Here is a 21,636-nt window from a genome sequence, read left to right as displayed (position 1 = left end):
AGTTGTTACAGATGCATATTTTTCCAATATGAAAATAGCTTTATTATTTTTTATCTGATTATGAAAGTGATGTGTGCTTATTATTCAAAAATAGATTGTAGAGAAAGATACATGGAAGAGTTAAAATTAGTATGAATCAGTAACACTTGGATAATCATGGTGAACATTTATGTGTTACCTCTCTAGACAGTTTTCTGTGTACAAAGCACACGTAATGTATAAAATTATATCATGAGCACATCTCTTTGGGCCATTCCACTATGATCCCTACTCCACTCCACCCCCAGTAAACACACATACTGATCTGGAACACAGGCATTTCTCAAAATCCAATGCTTCTCTAAAAATATATTTGCAGGGCCCCCCCTGAGGAGCTGGGGAAAAATGTGGAAATGTCGGACGTCCTCACAAGGGTTATTACTGATATTCTCACAAACATTGAGGACTGACAATTTGGTATGCCAGGCCCTCGATCTTGGGGCTTGCCCTTATGAAGCTTGTTACTGCAAAGGAGAGGCTAAGCCTACTTACAATTGTGCCTAAGAGTCTCCCCTGGAGAACCTCTTTGTTGCTCAGATGTGGCCCACTCTCTCTAGATAAGCCAACTCGGCAGGTGAACTCACTGCCCTCCCCTCCATGTGGGACCTCTCCCCGCCAGGGGTGCAAATCTCCCTGGCAATGTGGGGTATGGCTCCCGGGGATGAGCCTAGACCCAGCATCATGGGACTGAGAAAATCTTCTTGACCAAAAGGGGGAAGTGAAATGAAACAAAATAAAGTTTCAGTGGCTGAGAGATTTCAAATGGAGTCGGGAGGTCACTCTGGAGGGCATTCTTATGCACTATACAGATATCCCTTTTTTAGTTTTTAGTATATTGGGATAGCTAGAAGGAAATATCTGAAACTGTTGAACTGCAACCTAGTAGCCTTGATTCTTGAAGATGATCGAATAACTATGTAGCTTACATGGTGTGATGGTGTGATTGTGAAATCCTTGTGGCTCACACTACCTTATGGATGGATGAGTAGAAAAATGGGGACAAAAACTAAATGAAAAATAGTGTGGGATGGGGGGATGGAATGATGTGAGTGTTCTTTTTTACTTTTATTTTTTATTCTTATTTTTATTCTTTTTGGTGTAAGGAAAATGTTTAAAAATTGATTGCGATGATGAATCCACAGCTATATAATGGTACCATGAACAGTTTGTTATACGTCATGGATGATTGTATGGTACGTGGATATATCTCAGTAAAGTGAATTTAAAAAAAAAAATGCCCCCAAACACACAAACAAACAAAATCCAATGCTTCTCAATGGCAAAATCCTATACAGAGTATTCCTGAACACCACACTCTTGTTTGAATACCATTATCATTCTACTTGTTCATTCTATGGTCCTTTGACAATACTTGCTTCTTTACCCAACAAATATTTCTTGAATATGTCCTCTGTGTCAAGCATCATGTGAGGTGTGGTAGTTAACACTGGTGAGCAAAGAGAGAGAAGGTCCCTGTCTACATGGAATTGAAGTCTTGGGGGAGAAAGAATGCACTAATCAAATAATCATGCATATAAATATGTAATTTACAAACAGCAGTAAGTTCTGTTAGGAAATGCCACAGAATAATTATTCTGTAATAAATTCATCTATGGAATGAATTCTAAACAATTATAGGAAACATGATTATATTATTTTCTATGGTTATAGAAAAGAATATTCATGTTACAAACATGGTCATTGTAAGAATAACAATTAGGAGAAGGGAGGGAAGTAAGGGAGTGGAGGAGAGAAGGAGAAAATGTGAGTGCACAAAGATGCCCTTTTAGAGATCAGAGTGAATTGTCTAAAATAAAATTATCTAAAAACTGATCCCAACATTTTCACAGTTTTCATAATCTCTATTTTTAATCCTGGAAGAATCTTTTTCAGATATAATGTCTCATGGTTATATGAAGTTAACAATTCTATCTTCAAGTTTTTTAATAGTATCAATTACATTTAAATTCAATAATTTAAAATAAAGTAACAATAGTGTGTAATTCAAATATTTTTTCAAAGTGGCCATGTCATTAATAATAGACTTTAGTTTTTGAGCAGTTTTAGGTTTATAGAAAAATTGAGCAGAAAATACAGTTCTCCATATACTACCTCCCTCCTCCACCCAGTTTCCCCTATTAACATCTTGTATTACTCAGTGTGGTGCACTTGTTACAGGTGAAGAACCAGTATTGATACATTATTATTAACTATTGTCCATAGTTTACATTAGGGTTCACTCTTTCCATTTTACAGTTATAATATATGCAGAAGAGTCTCACTGTCCTAAAAAAATCCCCTGTACTCCTCCTATTCACCAATTCACATCTTTTCCCATTTTATAATTCGATTATTTATTTCCTTATTTTTTTATTTTAAAACTTTTTTTGTGTATTTTAGATAAAAGTCATTTATTGGATATTTGTCTTACAAATTTTTCTCCTAGTCTGTGGCAGTGTCTTTCACCAACCAGAACTTTTTTATTTTAATGAAGTCCAGTTTATCAATTTTTTCTTTCATAGATTGTGATTTTTGTTTTGTTATCTCAAAGTCATCACCAAATCCAGGGTTCCCTAGATTTTCTCCTAAGTTTTCTTCTAGGAATTTGACAGTTTTGCATTTTACATTTAGATCTATGATCCATTTTCAGTTAATGTTTCTGAGATGTAAGTTCTTTTTTACATGTGGATGTCCCTTTGCTCTTGTACCATTCGTTTAATAAATTATCCTTTCTCCACTGAATTTCCTTTGCTCCTTTACCAAAGATCAGTTGACTGTATTTGTACGGATCTATTTCTGAGCTCTCTATTCTGTTCCATTGATCTACTTGTCTTTTCCTTCACCAGTACTACAATGTTTTGATTACTTTAGTTTTGTAGCAAGTCTTGAAGTCAGGTAGCGTCAGTTCTCTGGCTGTTTTTCTTCTTCGATATTGTGCTGCGAAAAGGTCTTTTGCCTTTTCATATAAATTTTGGAATCAGTTTGTTGATATCCACAAAATAACATGCTGGGATTTTGATTGGAACTGCATTGAATCTGTATATCAAGTTTTGAAGAGCTGACATCTTAAAGTATTGAGGCTTCCTATCCATGTATATATTATATTTCTCCATTTAATTTAGATCTTTTATTTCTTTCATCAGAGTTTTGCAGTTTTCCTCATATAGATCTTGTATATATTTTGTTTGGTTTGTACCTTAGTATTTCATTTTTTCAGTTGTTAATGTAAACAGTGTTGTGTTTATTTCAAATTCCATTTGTTCATTTCTGATATATAGGAAATCAATTGACTTTTATATATTAACCTTTGTATCCTGCAACTGTGTTCTTTAGGGGGTTCCTTGGCTTCTTTCTCTGTGTCCTGTCCCATGACAATGTCCTCTCCTTTCTGGCTTCTGTGACTTCCAAGTGCTCTACGTAAGGCCTTCTCTATTATGGATTCAGTCCTACCCTGATTCCGCTGACCACACCTTAACTAAAAACATCTTCAAAGATCCCATTTATAAATGGTTCAGACCCAGAGGAATGAAGATTCAGGTTAAGAATGTGTTTGCTGGGATACTTGACTCAGTCTACTATGCTAATTTTCTCTGTTAAATGGCCAGGGATCCTTCTTTATGATACTTCACAAACCTTTTCCCTCCTGCCATACCTTATACAAACACTTATTTGCTCAGTGAATATTTGTAAAGAAAGAAGAGCATCATTATGTAAGTAAGGAGTGGCTCCGAATATTCACATGAATGTATTCTTTTATTGAGGTGTTTCCTTTTTATACCAAATTACCAAATTTTGAGATAGCATAGGAAGACATAGGGAAAGGTGCCTTTCCAATCTAAATATTAATTACTTTTAAGAAGCTCTTCCATAATCCTAAATAGGTGAGAGAAGATAAATTGGGTAAACTTAATTAACTTAAAAATCCCACTTGTGGAGTTCTTTTCTTCAAAAATTTAAACAACTTTATGAAAGTAGTACGAGAGAGAAAATGAACGCAAAAGTATTTGTAATGTGTATCGACAGCTTTTTGTATCCCTCTTTAATTTTTTTACTTCTAATCCTGCCTTTAGCTCATTGAACATTTAAAGTTTAACTCTTTAATCCATATAGCTAAACAAAAATTGTTTTCATTTTGTATATTTTATATGTTGTCCCTCGACTTCTTGCCATAAGAGAAAAGCAACCACCACCTCTATCTCCTCTCTCCAAAACCTCTCAGTATCAGTATTTGTAGTCTTCTCTTGTAGATTTGTAAATTTAAGTAATCTTTTAAAAATTCCCTCTTTATTGGTATTTCTTGAGAACAGCTAATACTCAATATGTTGATGTTACTGTTTAATTGGTTGTTAATTACAAGGGTAACAATTTAATAGATTCTCCTTTTTTAAAAATTAAAGCAAATGCACTATATCCCTAGAGCTAACAAATTACAAATCCAATATGTAATACTTCCACATTTTTACCTATGCTTCTACATACATATGCCTGATTATGTATAGAAGCACATACCTATAGAATATGTATAGTGTTGTATTATTTTCAGGGAAAAGGGGACTAATGAGGATGAGGATTTTCTTAAGTATCATGCTGTGTATGTTTTCCCCAATATTATATTTGGAAATCTATTGGTGATGTTAAACATCGATAGAGCTAATTACTTTTGACATTTGAATAGTATTTTATAGGATATCTATACCACAGTTTATTTAGCAAGTGTTTTCCTAATATTTTGATTTTACATAAAAGCAGTGATCAATACCCTTGCATCTGTCTTCTTGTTTATGTACAAGGGTGAGTTTTTTCTTTATTGTTGATTGTAAGAGATGAGATATGTTGGGTCAGAGGATATGCACATTTTTAATTGTTGTAAAAACTCCTAAGTGGCACTCATGCCAACAAAATGTCTTTTTAAAAAGATCTTTCTTAATACTTCATATTATCAAACATTTTTACTTTTACCACTCTGGTGGCTGTGAAATGAATGGTACATTGTTGGTCTTTAAATCTGCATTTCCCTGATTGTCAGTGAGACTATACATAATATGATATGCTGACTGGCCATTTGCATTTTCTTTTCCATTATTTACCTCTTCAAATTTTTTGCCCCTGTTTAGTATCTTTCTCTCATTGATGTAGAAAAAATATTTTATTCGGGATATTAAGTCCTTTATGTTAAATATGTTGCAAATATTTTCATCTGATGTATACTTTAGCTTTGTTTTGGGGGTCTTTGCATGCCCCAAATTCTTAAATTTTTATTTACTCAAGTTTATTTCTAAAGAGCATGGATTCTGGAGACAGGTTGCCTGTTTTAGTATTCCAGATCTGCTAGTTTAAAAGTTGTGTAGAATTGAACATGTCACTTCAACCCTCTTGACCCAGTTTTCTCATCTGTAAGATGGGATAATCATAGTACATATTACACAGGTTGGTGAAAGATTAAATGAGTTAAATGTAAAGATGTTACGTTAGTAGTTGACATGACAAATTCTAGATAAGTATTAGCTGTTATTTATAATATTTCTCCTATTTTTTATGTTGATTTTCTTCATAAAGGCCTTCTATAGCCCAGGGCCATATAATATGGTCTCCTATTTTCTCTTTTTTAACACCTTAATAGTTTTTTTTTTTTTTAATTTCTCTTAAATCTATCTGCAAATGTGATTGTCATAAAGACTATATATTTTTTCTAAATGCATAACTAATTGTTCCATCATAATATGTTGAAATAGTCATACTTTCCTCATTTATTTGAAATAGCACCTTTATTTTGGTAAGATTTCCATGGTGTTGTGGTAGGTTTCTCATATCTACCTGATCTGGTTTTGAACTCTATATTCAGCTCCAAAAAGAATCTGCCTAGGCCCTTATCAATACTACCTTTGATTAGTATAAGTTTATGTGAACCCATATAAATGTAGGAAGAACGGAGAGGAGAAGATGGATTAAATTTAAAATTAGAAGCAAAATTGGCACAGCTGGACAGCTGGGGTCTCAGGGCCTGGGTCCCTGTTTGGTGCCTAGTGGAGGCAGCTGCACCTTGGGAAGGGTGACCTTGGAGACTCGTGAGCTGCGGCGCTGTGGCGGGGAAAGCGAGGAGGTGCCCTCGGTGTCAGCCAGGGCAGTGGGCACGTGACTCTCCCACCCTGCACCTGCCGGCTACAGAAACCTCCCTGCCACCTACCATGAGGTCCTCAGGAAAGTAGACCTTGTGCTGCCTGAGAAATTGAGGCCACCGCACAACCACCCAGCGGGTCCCCAAACCGCTTTTTTCTGGGCTCCATGGCCAGAACAGCAGAAAAACTCAGCACAGCTCAATCTGCTGTTTTGATGGCTACAGGATTTATTTTGTCAAAATACTCACTTGTCGTTATTCCAAAAAAAAAACAAAACAAAACAAAAAAAACCTGGAGTCTGTTTGCTTTTCTTTTTTCTTTTTCTTTCTTTTTTTTTTTTAATTTTTAATTTTTATTTATTTATTTTTTTGTGTGGGGGCAGCAGGAGCTTCTCCGTTCTTTTGTATTTGGAGATATAACCAAGAACTAAAAGCTAAAGCAAACAAATAAAAGAGTTCCTGACCATTTGAGCCATCTAGATGCGAGCCTAACCATTAGGCCCTAGTTTGGTTTTCTTTTATTTGGTTTGAATTGGTTTAAAGGTGCTAACTTTAACTGTGTTAACTTTTGTAAGGCAAAAAAAATTCTAGTTGTTACTGATCGCTAGGGCTTGATTCATTGGAAAAACAAAGTGCACTTTTAATAACAGTTTCTCTTTGAACATATGATTTAAGGATTGTATCTTTGGATATTAGTAGCATTCTTTCTATCATTTGCCCATAGCTATTTATATTTGCTCATATATACCTTTTGCCCCCTTCTGTTATAAAAGCCAAAGTGTATTATATGAGAGCACACTCATTCAAAATAGTTGAAAGGGTGAAAAATCTGTTACAGACAAAGGATAGTCAGGTAGCTATAAGTGAAAAGAAACAGAGCTGAGCAGAATGAGAAACGGATAGTAGAATGACTAGCAAAATGAACTCAAATTATTTTAAAATATTTTAATTTGAAGCATTTGGAAGTAAAGAATTTTTTTTTCTTTGCATATTGTATGAGATTTTTTTACAGCTACTGAGTGACGAAAGAGTTCTCAATTTTTGCATCATGCTCAGCAGCTGACATTGGAGCAGAAAGGACACTACAGTGTGGTAGATCTGGATTTGAATCCCAGCTCTGTGATTGATAAGTTTATGTCCTGGCAAGTTAAGAAAGTGACAAGTAGAGTGCCTGAGACATAAGCCTTTCAATAAATGTTAGTGACCTTCTTTTACATAATAAGGAGCTCCTAGACATAGATTACTCTATGCTAGAAATAATCAGTTGTCTAATTGATTCAGGCTCCAATCTGGGGTACTGAGCCTTCTTCTAAAAGTGCAGGTAAAACCAGTCATAGTTACAACTATAGTCAGAGGAATCCGCAAAGCACATTATTTCTAAATTTGGTGAAGCAAATGACAACATAACTTTTTGAATAATATACTATAACTGATGAAAATTTGGCAAATAGCAACTGAGAAAGTTGTACTGTATCCCTTATCCCTTTGCCCTAGACCAGTTTTGAGGAAGAGCGATTAGAGAATTTGACATAGGCAAAGTGAAAGTGTCCTAAAGATCAAATTATTATTGCTTTCTTTTCCTAAGCCACATTGTTAAATTAGTTTCTTTGGCATGTGCGTGCATATGTTTCCTGGATTAAGCATCTAAGGAAAACATACTATGAAATATGACATAGATGCAAAAAAAAGCTTATTAAAGTGTATATGCTGAAAAAAATGGGCACAACTCAGGCTCTTTGGATGCTGAGAGTGAGAAGAGAGAAAAATCAAGGATGATCTCACATCTAGCTAGTTTCATCTCTTGGGGATATGAAAAAACAGGAGGAAGAGCTACTCTATGGGGAAAGATGGTAAGTTAAATTTGAGTATGTTACATTTGAAGTTCCTGCAGGACATGCACGCAGGTAGAGAAGACTTGTGGGCATTAAAGTTCACAGCTACAGATACATATTCAGGAGTCATCAGATTTAGTTTGCGGTTAAACTCATAAGAATGAGGGAATTTATTGCAGAAGAGTGGGATGAAAGAAGCGGCTGCAGTGGTCTTAAGTATAACACTCAAGGTGTTTTCCTTTTGTAGCTGATGCAGTGTTTCTTGCTGTAGCAGTGTTCCTTGCTGTGACAGAGCCAGATTTTTATGGTAACATTTATTATGTGTACAGCCTCTGCCCAACACTGTGGGTCCTTTCAATTTGAAGACTTGGGTACTTGTTCCCTGGGAAATTTTCTTGTATTTTGATAATTTATCCTCTTATTTTCTCTATTGTCTTATTCCAGGAATATTAGTTGGGTGTTGGACATCTTGGATTGATTTTCAATGTCTCTTTTCTTTTCTATCATACTTTTGGCTTCTCTCTTTTAAAAAAATTCTACTTTGTGGGAGCTTTTCTAATCTTTATATTCTAACCCTTCTACTGAATGTTTTATGAAATCTTATTTATGCAATCCTATTTGTAAGTTTCATTAGTGGCTTTTTGTTCTCAGATTGTTTCAATATCATGACATCTTGTCATGATTGCTTTATTGAAGCAATATTTTCTTAGATCTCTCTTAGGATATTAATTAGAGCTATTTATGAATTTTCTTCTTTTCTCCAAATTACCTGTGTTTCCTTTGGGGTCATTTTGTTTACTTCTTTGTGGATGTTGGGCTGTCTCTTTCAAGGCAAGTTTTCTTCAGATGCTGGATGAGCAACAATCATTTTTTTTTTTTTTTTCAATTTAAGTTCAAGACAATGACAGGCTGATTGGGAATTCTGTGCATGTGTTTGTACTCTGACTTGCACTTTGCTTTTAAGTGATGTGCTGTGTATTTAGTTTTACTGAGTGACCAGAACAGTTATTACGGAGTCAGTCCAGGAGCTTGGAGTCAGAGCATCAGGGAAGACACTACTAGAAAGAAATCAGGGAGCTCAAAGATCCCAGGCAATTGCCACCAGTGTGCTTACATGTTCAAGGCATAACATGGGTAATTCTCAGCAAAACCACAAAATCCACTGCTAAACCTCATATCTGCCCTCTCTTAATACTATGTGTAGTATTAGGATTCTCACTCTCCTCTTCTTTCTACATACTGCCCATGTATCTCTCATGGGTAGAGCTAAAACAAGAACCCTGATGGAAAGGGAGTGTGGAAAATGTGTGGGAAAGCCCCATAGCAGAGAGCTTAGTAGGGCCTGGATGGTAGTAAATATTGAAGGATGATTTTTGGCAAGATGGTCACCTAAAAGCTTTAACAGAAAACCCAAATATCTCCTTTCATGTTCATGATCAAATTCCTTTAAGAAGCTGATTTATATGTATAAGCCCATCCTTAGTATTCAGTAGCTGTTTTTCTATTCTCTTATGCTATTCTCTGGTCAGCAGCTGTTTTTAACAGAACAGGAAGCAAAACTGGTTTATAAAAACATGCGTTTAAAAAAGAAAGGATAACTTTCACTCTGGCCAAATTTGTAATCATGTCCTACCAAAATAAAACAAAGACCTCTTTGGAGAATATGGTTCTTCCTCTTTCTTCAGAAACAGAATATGGTTTCTGTTTCCCCGTGAACAGCTAATATTTTGTAGATTAAGCCAACTGAACTGAATAGTTGTTTATGAACTTGTAGGGCTCTTTAATTTTTTTTTTTTATAAAGATGTTCTTGGTAGTAGACTAGCAGTTAAAGGTCTTATTTAACAACTTAAGGTTAAGTTTAGAAAAATTGCATGCTCTCAACTGAGGACAAAATCATATTTTTATTGAAAAAAGTATATATGTATACTAGGCAATGCCAAAACATTTAGAGCTTCTCATTTCATTGATATTTTTGGTATGGGTATGGGTGATACCTTTCCAGAAATAAATATTTTGATGTAAAGGTTTGAATTAATGTAGAATGTTGAGGGTTCTAGAACAATGTAACTATGACTTGGGGTTTATGTTTCTTTTACCTAATGAAGAAGGAAGAGGTTTCCTATTATAACAGTATCATAAGGCATCTATTGTGGACCACAATACTGCTTTTTCCTTTTTTCTATATAAAATGTTGTGGGGGAATAAGAGATTGACAATATAAACTGTGTTTTATTGTGTTTTTAACAGTAAACTTGAAAATGTTATTATGCGGGTGTTCTAACTTTTATAAGCTTTCTTTTATTACCTCTCACTTAGCTTCATTTCATAAAAGAGCTTCTCATAGAAATACTTTTTAGTGGTTTTTAAGTTTATTTCATGTTTTCTTTCCCCCAGAGACAAGTTAAGAATATAGATAACATTTTTTGGAGATATTACTTTCATTTATATCTTCACAAATTTGGATAGACAGTTTTACAATAACATTGCTAACATCCAAAACAAAAAGAGTAGGATTTTTAAAAAATATATAAATAATCTTTATGGGGGTGTTATTATTTAACTCTGAATGCATGATTTCTCTCATTTTTCATTATTTTGATTTGAGAGACCACTTTAGAATAGCATTCTTTTAGCACAATATAAAATCAGCAGATCAAATGCAAAAAAAAAGAGGGCCTAGAGTTTAGCACATTATTCATTTTAATCATATTGAGGTAGAGGTTTAGTGATTTTAGGAAGAGAGAGGATCATGAACATAACTCAAAATGCTCAAAACTCATGTATTCAGGAGCTTTTAAAATCTCACCATTTTTTCAAGTGTCTTTTAGACCTCAATTTTTAGTACTTTGCCATTCCATGGGCTTGGTTAAATTGAGGTTCAAATCATAGTGTATTCTTTTGTCATTTTTCCATCCTTAAATCTCAAGGATCTGAAATCAATAAACCATAAAGCAGTAGATAGAAGAAGCTGGTGAATTCTCCCTCCAGAAGAACAGTAATACTTACACACACCTTATATATATTTTAGGGGACTATAGACCCTTGCTGTACATATCAGGGGTTAACACTGATATTAACACATTTGGCAATTGTAGTTAGTTATAATATTGTGTTCCTAACCTAGAGATGGGAATTGTATAATTTTTCCCTTAATAGGGTATTAAGTGCTTTCAAATGAAAAATGACTTCAGTCATAAGTACCTATCTCCAAACTTTATTTCAATACACGTTACCTAAATAAAACATAGAGATAGCAATTTAGTACTATATTTATATTAATTAGTTACTTAATTCAGTATTTATGGAGTGCCAGGCAAGTGCAAGTTGAACAGTACATATCCTCTGACCTCAAAGAACTCACTGCTAGCTAATGAGAGAAACCAGTATAGAAATAAATAAGAAGAGCAGTACAGTGTTCTAAGTGTAAGATAGAGACAGTCCTACAGGTTGTGAGGGCCTGAAGAGGAAGGGAGGAATTGAATGAGTGAAGAAAGGCTTCTGTTCTAGTTTGCTAATGCTGCCAGAATGGGAAACACCAGAAATGGATTGGCTTTTATAAAGGGGGTTTATTTGGTTACAAAGTTGCAGTCTTAAGGCCATAAAGTGTCTAAGGTAACACATCAGCAATCGGGTACCTTCACTGGAGGATGGCCGATGGTGTCCAGAAAACCTCTGTTAGCTGGGAAGGCATGTGGCTGGTGTCTGCTCCAAAGTTCTGGTTTCAAAATGGCTTTCTCCCAGGACGTTCCTCTCTAGGCTGCAGTTCCTCAAAAATGTCACTCTCAGTTGCTCTTGGGATATTTGTCCTCTCTTAGCTTCTCTGGAGCAAAAGTCTGCTTTCAAAGGCCGTCTCCAAAAATGTCTCTGTAAACTGCAGTTTCTCTCTCAGCTCCTGTGCGTTCTTCAAAGTGTCCCTCTGGGTTGTAGCAAGCCTGCTCCTTCTGTTTGAGCTTATATAGTGCTCCAGTAAACTAAACAAGGCCCATTCTGAATGGGCAGGGCCACACCTCCATGGAAATTATCCAATCAGAGTTATCACCCAGAGTTGGGTGTGGTGCATTTCCATGGAAACAACCTAATCCAAATGTTCCAACTTAATCCCCACTAATATGTCTGCCCCACAAGATTACATCAAAGAATATGACTTTCTCTAGGGGACATAATACATTCAAACCGGCACAGCTTCTGCTGTGTTGCCTGAGCTGGGTATTAAAAGATGAGAAGGATTTATTTGGGTTGATATGGGAAGGGTTAAATAAGAGTATAGTTTGTTTGTTTGTTTACAAAGAATGCATACTTAAGGCACAGATCTATCATTAACTAAGACCAGGCAAGTGGGGGACTCCAAGTATTTTAGTGTTGGTATAACCAAAATATGTCCTCTTCATGTTCATGTCTATGTTTATGTCTGTGTCTACATGGGTACATGAGTCAGGGAGTAATGACAGATGATAGTGGAGGGGTTGGCTGAAAGGGATCAGATCGTGAAGGATTATATATTCTGTGTTTAGGTTGGGAAAAGATAAAAGGCCTGAAAGCTACTGAAGGAATTTAAGAAGGGGAAGGAAATAGTCAGATTTGTGTTTTTCAGAGATCACTCCGTTAACTACAAGGAGGACAGATTTAAGAAACAAAAGATCAACTAAGTTAGTAAGCTATTGTAGGTAGTAAAGGTGGAGAGGAGAAGATAGAATCAATTAAAAAAAACAGAGTAAAACTGGCATGACATGGTGGCAGGTTGGATGCTGAGAGTGTGGAAGATAAAAGAGTCAGGAATGACTGATATTTTTAGCTTGTTTTCTTGAATGAATGATAGTACCATCAAAGGAGATAAAGAAACAGGAGGAAGAATTAGTCTGTGGGGAAAGAAGCTAAGTTTAAATTTAATATGTTGCATTTGAGATGCCAGCAGTACATTCAGGTTGCAAAGGCTTAACTGGGCACTGAGATAAACAAAGGGAAGCTGGAATAATACCACCAGAAATGTTACTATTAAATTTGTAAGCGTGAATGAGATTATTCCTGGAGAGTAAGATGGACTGGACTCCTAGAACACTAACTCCTTAATAGATGGGTGAAAGAAGAGGAGCCCTGCAGAATATCCTTGGTGGAAGGAGCAAGAAACTTCTTTCTGGATACTACAACCTCAGTTTCATCTTGAATAAATTTTTGTTGCGAAGTCCTGTTGATTACATATCATTTATATCTATTATTTGCATGACTATATTTGTTTCTATTTTAAATACCGCTAGCATAATTTAGGCCTTCAAGGCATACATATCTTCAATTGCCTTATTGAAGATGACATCTATGGCTTTATGTGAAGATAAGCACACCCAAACTTACATTTTGTTACTTCTCAAATTTTAAGCCAGTGAATATTTGCTGGGTTGATTACCTGTCTTTATTTCCATTTTGCATAGCATCATCACTGATAATCCAAACTTTATGTAGCTGTTCTTTCATCATCTAGATGTCTCTTACTTTCCAATTTTTTGTTTGTAGAGACTTTGGTTTCATCGAATATAAACTGGCACTGAGTTTCATGTGTAAGTCTTAGAAGAACTCAATATTTTTATTCCCCTTAATGTATGGCTTAGATCCAAATTCTAGAACAATTGTTTATATATAGTGAGAAAATTCCTTTCAACTGGTGTGATTAGATATTGAAATTGGCTTTCTAGTCAGGTGCTAAATATGCTATCCAAAGAAATCTTTAGGTAATATAGACAAACATTGATCTTAAATAAAATAGGCATAGTTCTACCTGGAGGTAGAAGGTCATAATAAATAGCAAGTTAGAGCCTGTATGTATTTATATGTATGTGTGTGTGCTGGCATGCATGTACAAATTGCAATTATAAAAGGTGGTTGTGATTTTAAAAATCATAGGTTATAAAAGCTGAAAAAGACACTTTTTTTTTTTTTTTTTTTTTTGATATATGGAAACAGAGGCCTAGAAAGATAAGGCAGGATGAGAGCAGAGCCAAAAACTTGGTGTGCTGGTTTAAATTTATTATGTACCCCCACAAAAGCTATGTTCTTTAATGCAGTCTTATAGGGACAGACTTATCAGTCTTTTGATGAGGGTAGAACCTTTTGATTGAGTGTTTCCATGGAGATGTGACTCTCCCAACTGTGGTCAAGACCTTTTGATTAGATTATGTCCATGGAGGTGTGACCCCGCCCGTTCGGAGGGTCTTGTTTGGTTCGCTGGAGTACTTTAGAGAGCTCAAGTGCCAACGCAGACGCAGACACTTGGAGAAGCTTGGAGATGCAGACAGAAAGACGTTTGGAGATGCTAAGCTAGGAGAAGAAGCCCAGAGTTTTCCCCGGAAAAGCTAAGAGAGGACTCCTGGATGCTTAGAGAGAAATGCCCCAGGAAAACCAAGCAGAGAGAAACTGAGAGAGACAGAAAGCCAGAGACATTTTGGAGAAAGCCATTTTGAAACCAGAGCCCAGGTGCAAAGGACCGGCAGACAAAAGCCACTTGCCTTCCCAGCTGACAGAAGTGTTCCGGACGCCATCAGCCTTCCTTCAGTGACGGTATCCTCTTGTTGATGCCTTAGTTTGGACACTTTTGTGGCCTTAGAACTATAAATTTGTAACCTAAGAAATCTTTATAAAAACCAACCCATTTCTGATATTTTGTATAACAGCAGCTCTAGCAAACTGGAACACTTGGATCTCTTGATTTCTCTTTTGAAATAAACCATTATGATTTCGAATTGTAGGTATATGGAATCATGGAGCACAAGGAAATTGTATGGTCATCTAGAACTCATTACAGCTTCCCGCTTCCCTCCCCAATAAACACTCTGCTTTCATTCACTTTATTTTTTTATTTTTTATTTTTTTTAACAGGCATTTAGATTTTATTACAATATTTTGGATTACTCGTATTCCCCATGGACTTAGATTTCCTAACCAACATGGCTGCACAGGCCAGGACCAAGGCCAAAGGACCACATTTTCCCTGTTTTGTAGCTTTCATTCACTTTAAATGCAAGGAAATCCATTTTGGGTAAATACATACATAGGAGATCACTGCAGTTGGCCATGCTTTTTTGACAAATTGTTCTGCTACTGCTACTTCTCTTCTTTCTGCATCATTCGTATTATCACAGAAATCTGAGCAGAGTTTCAGGAAAAAACTTCAGTTTGGAAGTTGGCACTTCTGACTTTCAGCTCAGCCTACAAGCGTCATTTGGAAAAGATGTTTAGTACAGGACAATGGTCTTGTATGTTTTTAACTGAAATTTTAAAAAGATATGCTGTGATGGGTTTATTCAAGGGAGACCCAATGTCTTACTTATAATGAAGAAATCAGGCAATTTTGGCGGAATAGAAGTGGGAGTGTGACTCACACATAAATTGGTATTTTCTTTTACAAGTTTTTTGATGTAGCAGTTACCCAAGTTTTATGCTGAGAAGAGATGAAAGACAATGAGCTGTAATTGAAGGATTTCTTGTCTTTCTGCAGTTTCATTAGGAAAATCATGTAGCCATGCTAGAATTTCTTGTTATTTTATTCTTTTATTAGTATCTATATATTGTCTTTCTTCACTTTCTCTTTCTTCCCTTTTTTTCATTGCCACTTCTTTCTTCTCTCCCTCTTGGATACTTTCTTAAGTTTTTTTGTCCTTTCCTGCATCCTTCCTTATAAGTGATCTTATAAGTGATCTTTCTGTAACCACCCTCTCTTCTTGGTTCCTCTATGTTGGGTAATAAAAGGAAGACAGTATACATTAGAGGCTAAGGGCACTGGCTCTGGAGTCAGACTGCCTGACTTTGAATCCTGGTTCTGCCACTTACTAACTGGGTGACCTTGGGCAAGTCACTTAACTTAAGTTGCTTCAGTTTTCTCATCTCTTATGGGTGATGCAGTTCCTATCTCTTATTAGAGTTATTGTGGATTAAATGAGATAATACCTGAACAAGGCTTGGTACCTAGCTATATTTATACTAAACAGTAGTAACATCACATATAAGAGGACTCTGAATATATGCATATACATATACATACACATATACATATGTGTGTGTATAAATTTACATTAATATTCATTCCAATATATACATTTTCTGTACAGGCCTTTGTCTTTACCATATAATATGTTATATACATAACTTAGTCATTTATTGCTAATAGAAAGGAGAATAAACTGGGTTGTCCTAAACTAATTTTCAAATTTTATTTTTCTTTGGCTTTGAAGAGGGCATGAGGAATTCAACCAGGAAGGTGTGTACTTACCTTTCAGTTGTTAGCTATACTGATTCCCTTTTATTCTTCCTTAACCCAGGCTCCTGTGTAAATTTGTCCCTGTTGCTGGATAGCTTGGGGCTTTTATGAGACAGAAAGGGAAATACCTATGTGTTAACACAGACTTCACTTGTGAACTAATGAACTGTGTGTGTGTGTGTGATTTAATACTTTATCTTCTCTTCAGATATTTAATTAAATTTATCAGATATTTAAAAAATAAAATAAAAGATAAGATAATAATGCTAAATCAAAAATTATATTATCTGGTACCTGACCTACAGGGGCTGCCAATCTGCTTCAAAGCTGAGTAATATGCAATTTGTAACATACGGCAGTATTTTTTATGCCGTTGATCTTTGTGATGTCCTAAATTATTGCATAAATTTTCCTTTTTAATCTTTGCTAATGGCTTTATATATGTAATTATTTCTTCATATTTGCTGAGTTGCTTCCTACTGCCTGTGAATATGGCAGCATTCTGGATACTTTGTGATCAGAGATAAACCTTGGAATTTCCTATGACATGTTAGGAATTCATACTGATTCCTTCTCCCTGTGGTCTTTGTTTGTTTCTTTGTTTCTTGTTTCTTTGTTTCCTGAAGATAGACTTACTCAGGCAGGAGAAAAGCATTTGATAAAGAACAAAATATACATATTTAGGAGAGAGTATTAAAATGAAAAGGCTTTTAGGGTCTTGATAAGTGCCCTTTAGTTTATGATCAAATTACTTTCATGTTTCCATTAAGTTTGTATAACATGTAATGAGTTTCTAACACAAAAGAGTACCCTAGGTGCTTGAAAGAATTAACTCTGCATCTGGCTTGCTCTCAGAGGGTGACTGAGTCATGACAAAGAGTATTTTAGTTGCTTAGGCTGCTCTAGAAAATACCATGAAATGGGTTGGCTTAAACAATGGGAATTTATTAGCTACAGTTTTGAGGCTGGGAAAATGTCCAAATCAAGGCATCAAGAAGACAATGCTTTCTTCCCGAATACTGATGTTCTGGGGCTGGCTGCTGGCAAGCCTTGGCTCCTCTGCCACATGGCAAGGCACATGGTGGTGTCTGCTGGTCTCTCCCTTTTCTTCTGGGTTTTGTTGATTTCAGCTTCTGGCTCCCACAGCTTTCACTTTCTCTTTCTCTCTCTCTCTTTCTTTCATTCCATTTATAAAGGACACCAGCAATGGGATTAAGACCCATCCTGATTGAGGTGGGACACACCTTAACTGTAAGAGTATCATCAAAAGGCCCACTTACAGTAGGCCACATCCACAGGGATGGAACTTTAAGAACATGTTTTTTTGGGGTACATACAGCTTCAAACCATCATGAGGAGTTGAGTCTTTTTATTTATTTATTTATTTTGCATTCTAAGAGCAATGGAGGCTTTAGTCAATAATACTACAAGAATACGGTATAAAACTATGATTCTATCCACAAAATTCTATGAAGAAATAAGTCAAACTACAAGATCCTTGACAAAAATTTTCACTTTTCGACTCATCGGATGCAGACAACATCTCTATATCTAATAAGCCTACAGTTATGTTCTTAGAATGGTTACTTCTCAAAATAAAAATTCAGAGCAGTTTATGGCTAAATAATTTGTGTTTTTATAGGAGCTACTAATGGTTGACTTGTAAAACAGAAGTTACTAATACTAGTCACTGAGATTTTCATGAACTTTTATTTTAATCAGCTAAAATAATTAAAATATTCCACTTATAGTGAGAAGGGATTTTTCCTTAACATAGTTATCACACAATTCCAGGTTCACTTAGTTGTAAGTAAGAAGCTTAACGAAGCAAAAAATGATTCATCATTTAAAATATCACCTCATAAGTCTTGCACTAAGTAGGAAAAGAGTACACATTTAAAGTGATGAAAGTTAATGTTTATTGTCAATTGTCCAACATGATATGTAGGGACGGACTTGGTCAGTGTAGAAAGATAGTTCATTAAATTTTAATAATGCATTATTTTTGAATGTACATATATCTAAGTCAAATATATATGTATATCACATATAATCGGTCATTTTATTTTTAAGGAGTAAAACAAGTGTCGAAAGAATTTCTGCAAAATGTGCACCTCTGAGTGATGACTGTGTAAAACCAAAAGGGAAGCCAGTTTCTTTACTTGCTCAGAATTACAGTGAAATAAGTGACATTGATTGTAGCCTCTCTCAACTTTAGATAAGATGTCATTCTGTGTCCACAGGTGGAATCTCCACTCAACCATCAGGCTCACTGGCATTTACCTTTTATTCAAAAGGAAAGCAAGCCACAGCCCATGTTCTGCTGGTCATAGGATAGCACTGTTTTTCTATATAACAACACACCTGCACCAAAAAACAGTCATTGTTTTGTTTTGTTTTGTTTTTGTAGTGAGCTATATTTCTTAAGATTAGAAAAGTGTAAAGGAGAATTTTGTTTAGATTTTGCTAAAATGTAAAACTTGTGATTGATAGAGTCTACAGATGATAAATGAGTCCAATATTCTTGTACCTGTGAAACTGATAGAACTTTACCTTACGAAATAAAGACAACTGGGCAGTTTGGAAGAGGAAATGTTTTCAGTTTGGTAAACAGAGTGGATTTGGCATTTCAAAATTAATGACAAAAGTATAGCACTTAGAAAATAATGAGAATTTGTTTTTTTCAAAATAATATGTACAAAAATGTTAAGTGGGGAAAGTCTGAGCAGCCATTATGCTGTAACTGTCTCTGTTTATTTGTTGGCATCCAAAACAGAATGAAAGGAACCTTAATGCAATAGGAGAAATTCCCATGGTGGCTGTTGTAATTTTACTGCCAAGGAAAGGAATCTATTGAAGCATCTTGAAAATCAGAAATAATACATTAATATTTTGGTGTAAATTAAAGAAACAGTATTACATGGTTTCAGGGTCCCGGATAAATATGGTTGCTAAGAACCTTGTTTTTTTTTTTTTTTTTTTTTATGGATATGACCTGAAATGAAAAAAATTGTTCCTATTAATTTTCTCCAAATCTTCAAAATGATGGTGATATTAATATCTCATTTATTTTCTTTCAATTTGATGACATGTATGGGACTGAAATAAATAGTGTCTTCAGATATTTAATTGTTTAAGATATTGGTTTGAAAATAAAAGGTGTCAGAAAAAAATCTGGCCACTCGTTTTCCATATTTCAGTACTAGATTTGATTTCTTTAGCTGAAAAATATTGCACATAAATAAATTAAGAGTTATATGCTTTCATAATGTGCTGTAGGTCTCCTTTGTATCACATTTTTTGTAACTAATTTATTCATTCTTGAAAATGTATTTGTCCAGAGTCTGTCTTCTCTGCTACACTAAAAATTAGATGGGAGCAGAGAACATTTTCTCTCTTATTTGCCCTTGAATTTTTAGTACCTAGCATGGTGATTGGCACTTAGTGGTTGCTCCATAAATATGTAAAGAACCAATGAATGAGTAAAACAATGAATAAATGAACAAATAAGCCCAGAATATACAAAGTAAGTTAGAAGTATTAGTGAGAGCCAATTATAAATTCGTGAAGTAATCTTTAATTTGAGACTGAAACTAATTAGGGACAATTTATTAACCTTAAAACTTTATGTAAAGACCTAGAGTCTATAAAATGAAGGTAACAATGTTTTTCTTTATTTCTTCATTGAAATAGTATAAGAATGGCTTGGAAAAAATGTTCATATGAGGTCTTTTGTTTTGTACTTATCCATCTATAAAAGGAGAATTTATGGGTGCTAAACACTTTAATTTATAATAGGCTCTGATTCCCTGACCCTCTGGATTTTTACTGGCTTATTCTCTCTCTCCTCCTGCCACAAAATAGTATTAATGTGAATAAATTCTTGCCTTGGGTTTGTTCTATGATGGAAATTCATAGGTACAGTCCATATTTTCAGTTTTTACCTGAATTAACCTAGCATGCAGTTAATTGAAGAGAACAGGATTCTTCTGGCCCCCGATAGCATCCTAGCATCCTTGCAGCCAACAATGATGATAATGTTATAAAAAATGTTTAAAAAGTGTTTTTCAGATTTTATATGTATTTAATGCTTTTTCTCCTTGCCTTGTTTTCTCTCCCTGCCTTCCCCACCTCCCCCACCCCCCCCATCTCTCTCTCTTATTCTCTCATGAATGAAATTCTAAGTTTATTTGGACACCAAGCATGATTTGGTTTATGTAAACCAGTAGACCCTGAAGTGTTCAAGCCAGGGTTCATTTACTGGACCTCACTGTAAGGAGGCCTGTGAGGAGACAAAGGTAAATAGGCAATAAAGACCCTAGGTCAGGTCATTGGGGAGATTGTGTTTACTTTTTTGGTGGGGAGAAAACATTGACTTCAGTGTCAGGGCATAAAGAAGACACAGGACTTGCTATTTTTTATTTTTTTTAAATTCTGTGAATTGTATGAATTACCCAATATGCTGATGGTGTGGGCTTATTTGCCTTCTTAGATATATTCATGGGAATTTGTAGAGAAATTTAAATAAATTATTAGAATAATGGCCTATGTAAAATTACTGACCCCTTCTCACTATCTTATCAGCCATCCTGTTTGAGTTATTGTGGTTTGCTCTACTGATGAGCTCATATCCTTTTTTTCTGATACAGGAATTACCATATGTCAGGGGAATGGATATTACTGAAAATGAACAAAGCTTCCTCCTTGTAATAACTTGAGAGCACTTATTGTGTGCGTATGAATGTGTATGCATGAGGTTTGGGAAATTTGATCATGGATCCAGCGATAACACATTTTCTGAAATATTTTAAGCTATGTTTATTTTGTAAATTTTCAGTTGATTTCTTGTGGTTGTTTTAAAGAAATTACTTTCTCAGAAAACTAATAGGAAAATGCATCAGGTTCACAGGAATAAATTCCTTTATTGCCTGTCAACCAAAAATGATTTGCCAAGTAGTGATGAGGGATGATAACTGTAATATTTCCAGCCAAACTTAATTTTGAAACTTGTCAGTCAGGGGCTGTTAAATTCTGTAGGTTTAAGCAAACTGTGAAGCGCATAATTAACTTAAGTTGCTATTGTGTAACTTTTGAAATCACAGTGTATTAGTTAGGGTTCTCTAGGGGAAACAGAACCAACAGGAGCTATCTCTAAATATGAGATTTTATAAAAGTGTCTCACACAACTGTGGGAATGCACGAGTCCAAATTCTGTAGGGTCAGTCACGAGCTGGCAACTCTAATGAAAGTCATTGATGAACTCTTCAGGAGAGGCTGTCTGGCTGAAGAAAAAAGTGAAAGTTCTCTCCTCCCATAAGTCTTCAACTGATTGGATTAAAACTAACTGATTGGATTCTGTCATGGTGGAAGACATTCCCTTACTTGATCATAGATGTAATCAGAGATG

General features: G+C 35.2%; 1 protein-coding gene and 1 pseudogene across 8 annotated transcripts in view; both read left to right on the top strand.

Moving 5' to 3' along the window:
• PDE4D (phosphodiesterase 4D) overlaps nt 1-21,636 on the top strand; it is a 1,663,062-nt gene that overhangs the window by 526,636 nt on the left and 1,114,790 nt on the right. The window lies entirely within an intron of this gene.
• On the top strand, nt 6,185-6,605 carry LOC119506526 (annotated as a pseudogene).

The sequence above is a fragment of the Choloepus didactylus genome, chromosome 11 (assembly GCF_015220235.1).
Source record: "Choloepus didactylus isolate mChoDid1 chromosome 11, mChoDid1.pri, whole genome shotgun sequence".
NCBI classification, from domain to species: domain Eukaryota; kingdom Metazoa; phylum Chordata; class Mammalia; order Pilosa; family Megalonychidae; genus Choloepus; species Choloepus didactylus.
Note: the sequence above shows the minus strand (reverse complement) of the source record. Positions and strands in the feature narration are given on the sequence as shown.